Raw genomic sequence first — 9821 nt, forward strand, 5'->3', positions numbered from 1 at the left:
CCACGGTTGGGTTGGGGTTTATTCACATATTTCATAACGCTGAAAATGGCAATTTTTGACACCCACCCACCCCCTCGTAACGCTTTTTGTATGAATATTCTACAAATTTTGTATGAGCCGTAACACCAGCAAAACACCCACCCACCCCCTTCAGCGTTATGAAATTTGTGAACAAGCCCTTGTTTTGCCTCTCTCGCAAATGAAATGTTGTCAAAAACAGTGAGAGACGCACCGACCCAGCGTCGAAGTTCAATGAAATAAGACAAATTTGGGTTCTTTCAAAAATTGCCATTTTCGGCGTTATGAAATTTGTGAACAAACCATTGCCCAACTTTAAAGCCAAGTACGGACCTGAAACGTAAATCACTCAAGTAAAATTTCTCCTTTTTACCCAAGTAATTTTGACAGCTGATTCAGTATGAGCGAAATGTCACTTTTACTTGCGGAATAATTGAGCGGCACATTTTTCCGTTCGGAAAAGTGACAGCTCCCTTTGATTTGTACGGCAGGCGTTACCGACGTTATGAAATCAGCTCTACTTCTCAGCTGCGTACAGCTCAAGTAATTTCGGTAGCGGAATCATTCCTTGATCGTTTCTTGTCCTATCCTTTTGCACAGTACTTATGATCAGCGTACCGGCCATAAGTTGTTTTAACCCTCTACGGAGACTTCGAAAGCTAACGCTTGGTAGATTTTTTTTTTGCACTGAGTTGGTTTTTAAGTAAACTTTTTCTATCTGAAATGGTTAGGGTTTATTTACAAATTTCATAACGCTAAAATAGCCATTTTTGACACCCACCCACCCCCTCATAACGCTTTTTGTATGATTGTTCTACAAATTTTGTATGAGCTGTAACATCATGAGGACACCCACCCACCCCCTTCAGCGTTATGAAATTTGTGAATGGGCCCTTAATGTACCACAAACAGTTGTTTTGATGTAATACAACATGGATCTCAAAACACTTTATTATTTGAAACTGTTTAAGCGACCCATACCCATAGTAACAGAATACCATACTGTTCAGAATCCGTTCAACAATTTGGAGATGGCATTCTAAAAGAAATAGTGGAAATATTACGCTACCATTTGGCAAATGGGTTTTGTTTTAATTTGTGCAACACACTAACACATGTACATTTTACTTTATTTTACCAATGCTCAACAATTTGGCCAATAGTTACATAATTTGGTATTTGTGAACGATGTAGATTTACAAATTATCTTCGTTTCATAATAACTCTAAATAAATGTTCTTGATTTTAGGAATTCACTCTGGTAATAAAAAAATGCTATTCTGCACATCTTAACAACCTGGGCGCAGCAATACAAATTTGCAGTAGTTACACTTTTTTAATCGATAGAGGAAATTTTTTTTCACTTATTTGTGAAATTCCAACCACTGTGTGAAGCTTCTTGAGCGTGTAATGTTTACGTGAGTTTTTTTTGACGTAGGACTACGTCTTTGTTTTCTATATTGGGGTGCACTTTAAAAGTACGGAAAATGAGACATGTAACGAAATTAGGGGAGATTTTGAACGTTAATAACTCAGTTGTTTATGAACCAATTATTACGATTTTAGTATGATTCGATCAGAAATGTATCTACGCATCGTAAGTAATATATCCGATAAGTGAATTTTGTTGTTAAACTATTGAAAATTGGATAAAAGTTGACCCCTTTCTTATCCAACCAATCACGTTCGAGCACTTTTCTTCGGTGTCGCTTCCCACTATAAAAGCAAACGGGTCCCTGCTTCATCTCTCAGTCTTCTTTTTGCGGTCGAACTGTGAACACGGTCGGGCGAGTCATTCTCGCTTTGCTTTTGCACCCGCGTCACAGTCTAATTTGTGTCGTCGGAAGAGTAAGACGCAAGATTGATTTGCGGCGGCGATGACGATGGCTTGGGCGCTTCTCCGAGCGGCAAAATACTGCTGCTCGGAGAAGCGTCCAAGCCATCGTCGTCGCCGCCGCAAATTTATCCGCGCTCCCAGATTTCGACCCGTGGTAAATTCAGCATCGGCGGTCAAGAAGCAAGCCCGTTAGGAGCCAATTGGGTCCTAAAATTTTTAATGAATTCTTGTTTTTATTTGATAACACGAAAGAGCATGTTACCAAAGACAAATTAAAGACCTTCATGTCCCTTGCAGTTGCTCAAAATTGTATGGTTAATAAGGTAATCTAGAATGCCGTGAAAAGTGTACTGCGATCTGTCAAACTTGGGTACCTGTTGTTGTTGTATTTTTCGGATGGTCGAGAGAAATGCGTGCGGTTGCTAGTAACGATTACAAAGGAATGACAGTTTATTCTTGACTTGTTGCTTACATGGAATCAATGACATATGATCTTGGAGGACTGGTGATAGAAAAGCAAGGATGATCAATACAAGGTAGCATATTATAACATTTCTTCCTCCCTAGCAATGATTGCGTACTACATAAAATGTTAGTATGTTAGTGAACACAAATTTAGAGGTCTAGACGATTCGGTGCCTTCCTCATTCTAGAAGACCTTCTCAGGTCACTGTCACTGATCGTTGGTGAACTGATTGGTTGTACATGAGGTTGTGCGGTTTTGGATGGCACCGATCTTTGACCTAGAGAAATGTCTTGATCAGCGCTACTGACAGGGTTGGACGACTCTGCGGATCGGCTAGCGTCAGTAGAGACTTTTGGTGAGTTAGATGTGCATTCTTGAGGCGCAAGTGGAGGAACAGATGGCCGAAGAGTACTCCGAGTCAAGGGAAAACACGATGTAGAATCTGGATTTACAGGCCCTGGCCTGAGTGGATCAATGTGCCGCTTCCACAACCTACCATCATCCAGCTCGATCATATAATGCAACCTCCCGACTCTCTCTGAAATTACACCGAACCTCCATCTCTCAGAATGCGAAAGAAAGTCTCTGGCGGCTACCCTGTCGTTAACTTCAAACGAGCGAACTACCCTCTCTTCTCCCCTATGATCGTAATCCTTGTCGTCTTGGTTACTTTTTGGAATCATTAGGTCAATGCGAGATTTTAATTGCCTTCCGAATACCATCATTGAAGGACTCTTTCCAGTAGCGGGATGAATTGTTCTTCTGTAGGCCATAAGTATATTGTGCAACTCCTTTTGGATTTCTGACCGTGAACACTGTAGGGCCTTTATTTTGTCCTTGAAGGTTTGTACATAGCGTTCGGCCTGGCCGTTTGTGGCCGGATGATAAGGAGCTCCCATTTTGTGGATGATACCGTTTTTCTTCAAAAACTCTTGAAATTGTACCGAGGTGAACTGAGTCCCACGATCTGTAACCAATACTGTTGGCAATCCAAACGTAGCGAAAAAGTCACGCATCCGATCTATAGTGGTATCAGTTGACATATCAGGAATCACCTTAACCTCAGGCCATTTACTATACGCATCCACAATTATGAGAAAATACATTCCCATAAACGGCCCCGCAAAGTCGACATGAATACGCTGGAATGGCTCTACCGGTCGCTCCCAACAATGTATTTGTACCTTTGGAGGATCACTTCTGGTTCTAGCACAGTTGACACAATCGCGCGATAGCTCTGTGATGTCCCTATCTATCGAATCCCACCAGCAATACGATCTTGCGAGAGATTTCATTCGGGAAACCCCGAAATGTCCGGAATGCAGCTCTTCCAAAACCCTGCGACGTAGAGGTGGAGGGATATAGACTCTAATTCCCTTCATTAAACATCCACTTTGCAAGCTGAATTCATTTTGGTCAACTCCGAAACGGTCACGCCCCTCTACTGATCTCCCGGTTTTCAAACCATGTATCAAGTTACGGACGGAAACATCTTTCCTGGTATTTTCTTCCAGCTCTTCTACGGACACGGGTAGTGTTCGAATTTGGTCCAGTTCGATAACGTCAACTTCTTCGATACGTTTCGTGTTGATTCTATCGGGAATCGGTAATCGGGACATTCCGTCTGCATTGGCGTGATCTTTGGAAGACCGGTATCGAACCTCGAATTGGAAAGACTCCAGAAAGACAGCGTAGTGTTGCATACGTAAGGCGGAAAGTGTGGGTAATCCCTTATCCGGCGAAAAGATTTGCGCTACAGGTTTATTATCCGTGACGAGGATGAATTTCCTTCCGAATATATACTGATGAAATTTCTTAACGCCGTAGACAATAGCATATGCTTCTTTGTCTACCTGGGTGTATTTTTGCTGAGTAGGATTCAACGTCTGCGATGCGTATTGTATCGGGCGTTCACTTCCATCCGGGTACATGTGGCTAAGCACAGCTCCCACGCCGTAGGGTGAGGCATCAACGGCAAGCACTAGAGGTAAGTTCGAGTCATAATGAACCAATACGCGATCAGACTGTATCTCAGATTTGACCCACTCAAAGGCTCTCTCACAGTCGGAGTCCCATACAAAAGGAGTTTTATCTTTCAAGAGGTTGTTGATTGGGTAGATTCTAGTACTGAGGTCACGTAGAAATCTCCCGTAGTAATTGACAAGGCCTAAGAACGCTCTAACCTGCTCGCGATTACTCGGTCTAGGCATTTGATGTATAGCGGAAACTTTCTCCTTCATCTTGTGGATACCTTCAGAATCAATCACATAACCGCAGTATTCAATACTGTCCGCGAAAAAATCACATTTGGAAACATTTACTCGCATGCCGTGTTCTGCAAACCTCCTCAAAACTTCTTGTAATCGCTTGAGATGAGTCTCATCATCCGGCCCTGTGACCTTGACATCATCCAAGAAGACAGATACTCCAGGTATTCCATGAAGAATTTGTGAAATTTCTCTCTGGAATATGGCGGGTGCAGAGGCAACACCATACATAAGTCTAGTAGGTTGAAATAACCCAAGGTGCGTATTCAACGTAAGTATTCCTTGATCTTCAGGTCGTACACTCATCTGCAAGTAGGCCTGCGCTAAATCCAATTTAGAGAATTTCTTCCCACCGGCCATGTTCGCAAAAAGCTCGTCTACTGTAGGTAACGGATGCTCGTCGACCAATAAATGCTTATTTACAGTCAATTTATAATCTCCACAGAGTCGGACCTTATTAGCAGATTTCATAATCGGCACAACTGGAGTGCCCCATGCACTGGTATTCACCTTTACCAAAACCCCATTATCCACCATTTCGTTGATTTCCCGTTCAACAATATCACGAATAGCGAAAGGTATTGTGCGAGACTTCAAGAACACTGGTCTAGAATCAGGCTTGAGAGTAAGACTCGCTTGAACTCTTGTCATCTTGCCAACAGAATTTTCAAACACGGAGGGAAATTGCTCAATAATACGCTTCACAGAATCAGACAACGGGGACCGCAGAGCAATTTTATCGACAGAAGTAACCGAATTCGCCATTATTTCATTCCAATTTAGTTGTAATGCACGCATCCATTCCCTTCCCAAAAGCGGATGCCGATTTGAATCAACTACGAAGAGCCGTAAAGTTTCCACATTGTCCTTGTACACCACTTGCGCATCAATAGTACCGTGTACTGTTATTGGACTACCACAATAGCTACGTAACTTAATAGTACTCTCATGAAGTGGCAGATTTGGAAGGTACTTCTCCTTGTCAGTAGCACTCACCAATGACACAGGTGAACCGCTATCCACCTCAAACCTCATTCGTGAGTCATTAACTTTGAGTTGTATGTAGATTTTCGACAATGGTTTATTATCATGACTCACATTGCAGTTACAAACATCAATAACACAAATTTCATCAATCATTTCTTCTCCAGAATCAGAACATGAATCACCCCCCTCTTCAACTAAATGAGTTTTCAATTTCTTCTTATCTCCCTTCTTCCATTTGCTCTCCGGATTTGAACTGAGACAAACACGTTGCAAATGTCCCTTCTTTTTGCAATATCCACACACCGTTTCTTTGTGCCGACAGACATTTGCAAGATGCGTCTCACTTCCACAACGATAACACGCTTTGTTAGTATTGTTAGTTACCTTATTTGTAGGCGATCGCTGATGTTGGGTAGCATTGTCAACCAAATTAAGCTCATGCAACTTCCTGTTGAGAACCTCAGCACCTTCCCCGGATGCTTCCATCGCGAGTGAGATCTCCTTCGCCTTGTCGAACGTCAATGCTCTTTCCTCGATGAGACGAGAACGGATACGCTGGTTACGGAGCCCAAACACCAGCTGGTTGCGCAAAGCGTTCTGAAGATAATCCCCGAATTTGCAGTATTTCGCTTCACGTTGCAGTGCCGTAATGTATTCAGCTATCGACTCTCCTTCCATTTGAGCACGAGATCGGAATTTCCACAATTCGACCATCTCTAGCGGTTCCGGGTCATAGTAGCTGCCGAGTACGGTGACGATTTGTTGATATGTCTGGTTTTCCGGTTCATCAGGAGACACATTGTCAGCCAGGATGTTGTACGTCTCCGAGCCCATGTAATGTAGAAGTACACTTTGTTTCACCTCCTCGTTAACGCCAAAAAGTCGCATCGCACCTTCCAGCCGTTTAACCCAACGGCACCATTTCGTTTTTGATTTATCGAACGGCTCGAAAGTGAACGTCGGTGGTACGCCCACAGCAACGGCAGCAGCAGCATTTTCTGGATTGGCCATCGCTCGCACCAAGAACTCACAGCAGCAGAGAATAACGGAACATCAGCATACAGCAGCAAACAACACGTCGAACAGCAACAGCAATCACGTAACCTCAATCCCGGATCAAACTCTCCTCTTCACTATCGGCCCCACAACGTAGCGCTAGGCGAATCGGCTGGAAACGGCCGAAATTTTCTTTGCGGATTCTTCCTCTATCGTCGCCAACTGTTGTATTTTTCGGATGGTCGAGAGAAATGCGTGCGGTTGCTAGTAACGATTACAAAGGAATGACAGTTTATTCTTGACTTGTTGCTTACATGGAATCAATGACATATGATCTTGGAGGACTGGTGATAGAAAAGCAAGGATGATCAATACAAGGTAGCATATTATAACAGTTGTACTACCGAGGGACCAAATGCAGTACTAGAAGTGGTACTCAATCTGAGCCCGAGTGTGACGGACCTGATGTTACTGCAACTCCTTTAGCAATTTTTCCCGCTGAAATAAAGACTAAATCATGTTTAAACTCAAATTTCAAAATTTGGTCCATGAATGAACCTTGACACTTTTGATCATGTTTGACGTTCGCTTAGTCGTCAAAAACACCACAGGGCTTTTAGTTTTAACACTGGGGTTGTTCCTATTTGACATTTCGGAAGGAACACGGAAAACAAAATATACCCAAAAATATGAGTTTAAGCCAAGGGGTGTGACAAAATCTAAAGAAACATAAAAAAATGGTTTTCGGGCTTAAACCAACGGAGAACATGAAAAAATTGAGTAAACATGTGTTTTTGTCCTAAACTTAAGCGTTTAGCACTAAAATTGGGACAGGGCTTTAGGACCCTATTACCAGAAGCCCCCAGAGTTGCTGATCCGAGGAGTTGCTGCTAATGGAGCATCGGAATCGCTCGAGATTCCAAGAGTGCACACTTAATCGCGGTTTCTCTGTTCGGTAATTTTTATTACGGAGTTCACACCGCAAACTAACAAAAAATACCGATATTTCAGTTAATTTATTCAAAACTACTGATGTTCAGTTATGGTTGTCTTGTTTGAACTGAAGTCGGTAATTGAAAGTACTGAATTACTACAAAATTTGAAATTTACGGTAAAAGTTCAGTAATAATTAAAAGTCAGTAAAGAGTAAGTACCGAATCTTCAGTAATAAATATTTTTTACTGAGATTTCCAGAAAACATGATAGAAGCATTGAGTCAACTGTCAAACGAAAATATTCTTCATTCGACCTTCATGACGATGGTGATTTGTCTCCTAATTGGTAGAAAATATCCATTTTTCATTTTCAATAATTGCGTTTCGGTTGCTGATAAGTAAGTATTTCCTCCAACGAACAATTCCTGGTTTAGACATTGTGGAATTTGATCGAACTGCTGTTTTGTGTTGATATGCGGTTTCTACAGCAGATGGAGGTTGGAAATGCACTTGATGTTGCGGATTTTCGGGGAGCTACAGCAAGTTCAACAACATTGGTGACCGATCCTACTGTGCAAGTTGAAAAGGCTGAGAACAGAAAATGCGTCAAAAATATTCAACTTTCTTTTAAAGACAACAACTCATCCAAAATGCAATTATCTAAAATGATGGAGATGGGAAAGAGAATGAAGGAAAATGATAGATATGCATGAATATGTAGGGGTTATGAAACAATAATAAAGGAGTAACCGAATCTTTACAATAGTACTGAAAAGATCAGTAAATCGAAAGTAAACAAAAACTTAAATTACCGAGTAAATCAGTAAAATAAAAAAAGGATTACTGACTAAATCGACACATTGAAATTGACAGGAGCTTTTGCATTTGCGGAGTTTTCGGTATTCAAAGAGATTACCGAGTTAACTCTGCTGTTCAAAAACCCAGTAAAAAAATACCGACTTCGGTAATCAAAACTGAGTGTGTGAGCATCGTTTCCAGATTTCGACTTGTGCCCGGGGATCCACTACCCGTTGCTGTTGCTGTTTGCGTTGAGGATTTCCCGTTTGACCATTGCAATCAAGTGATAACTTCCGGCAGTGCTATTTATCTGCCATCGGACCTTGCCAGGACCATCAAATTTGTGGAAAAGAGTTGAAGGAATAATATTTCCGACCTTATTAGATCTTATATATCTCAATCAATCTCGCAGCTTCATACAAAATTTAATTTGTTATGAATAATTGGCTATTCGTGGACGCTGCTGCAGTGCCGTCGGGGTGAGTGCTCAACATTTCACAACGATTGTAAACTAGAGTGGAATTTCCGACAGTGTCTTTGATTTGCCATATTTTATGAGAACACTTCGATTACGAAAATGATCACATGTAACAAAATTGCAACATGTTTAGAATGCTTTTGAAAAGCATTGTGGGCTTCGTGGCCGTGCGGTTAGTGTTACCAAGCATTTAGCCGCATCGAGTCAAGGGGTGTGGGTTCGATTCCCGCTTCAGTCAGGAAAACTTTTCGTTAGAAATGTATTTCGATTGTGCCACTGGGCGTTGCATGCTAGTCCGTTGTCTAGTGTGGTGCTTCCTTCAAAGGGCAAATCGTCCACTGGGAGCATTAACGTGTCGGTGTCCTTCTTTGAAAAAAAAATTAAAGAGTTGTTTGTGTAATATTCCCTAATGTGTTTACCACATACTTGCTATAATCTCTTATTTCATCTCATAGCATCATACAATAATTGATTTATTACGAATAATTGACAATACGGCAATTTGAGGATATTTCCGAGGACGCTGCTGCAGTGCCGTCGGGATGCAATAACAGCACAATGTTCATCTTGTACATCCCTTACCCAGACATCAGTTTCATATAGCCTATTTCCCAGATAATAAAATGAAGAATTTGAAAGGAGGAGCATCATCTGCTATTCTAAGGGTATAAAGCATCCCTCCTTCGTTGAATTCGGTCTCATTCTGTTTTCGCTTTCGAGCTGGTAAGAGCTCCTCCAAACCTGCTCAGCTCCTCGCTACCAGAGGCAAGCTGTTGATCACCAAGCGACCAAAGCCGCTTGTTGAAGCGCACATCGTCATCCGCACCGCAAGTCTCATCGGGCGAGGAGGATTGTAACCAGTGCGCCGTCAAAGTGTGTCCGTGTTACACAAATTCAACAATTCAATCGGCCCTTTTCAGAGCCAACAAATGTGTTTTAAAGAGTTGATTGTGTAATATTCCCTAATTTGTTCGAGATGGCTGAAGAAAATCGACCAAAGCCGCTTGTTGCAGCGCACATCGTCATCCGCACCGCAAAT

The sequence above is a fragment of the Aedes aegypti genome, unplaced genomic scaffold, assembly GCF_002204515.2.
Source record: "Aedes aegypti strain LVP_AGWG unplaced genomic scaffold, AaegL5.0 Primary Assembly AGWG_AaegL5_hic_scaff_18_PBJ_arrow, whole genome shotgun sequence".
In the NCBI taxonomy this organism is placed as follows: domain Eukaryota; kingdom Metazoa; phylum Arthropoda; class Insecta; order Diptera; family Culicidae; genus Aedes; species Aedes aegypti.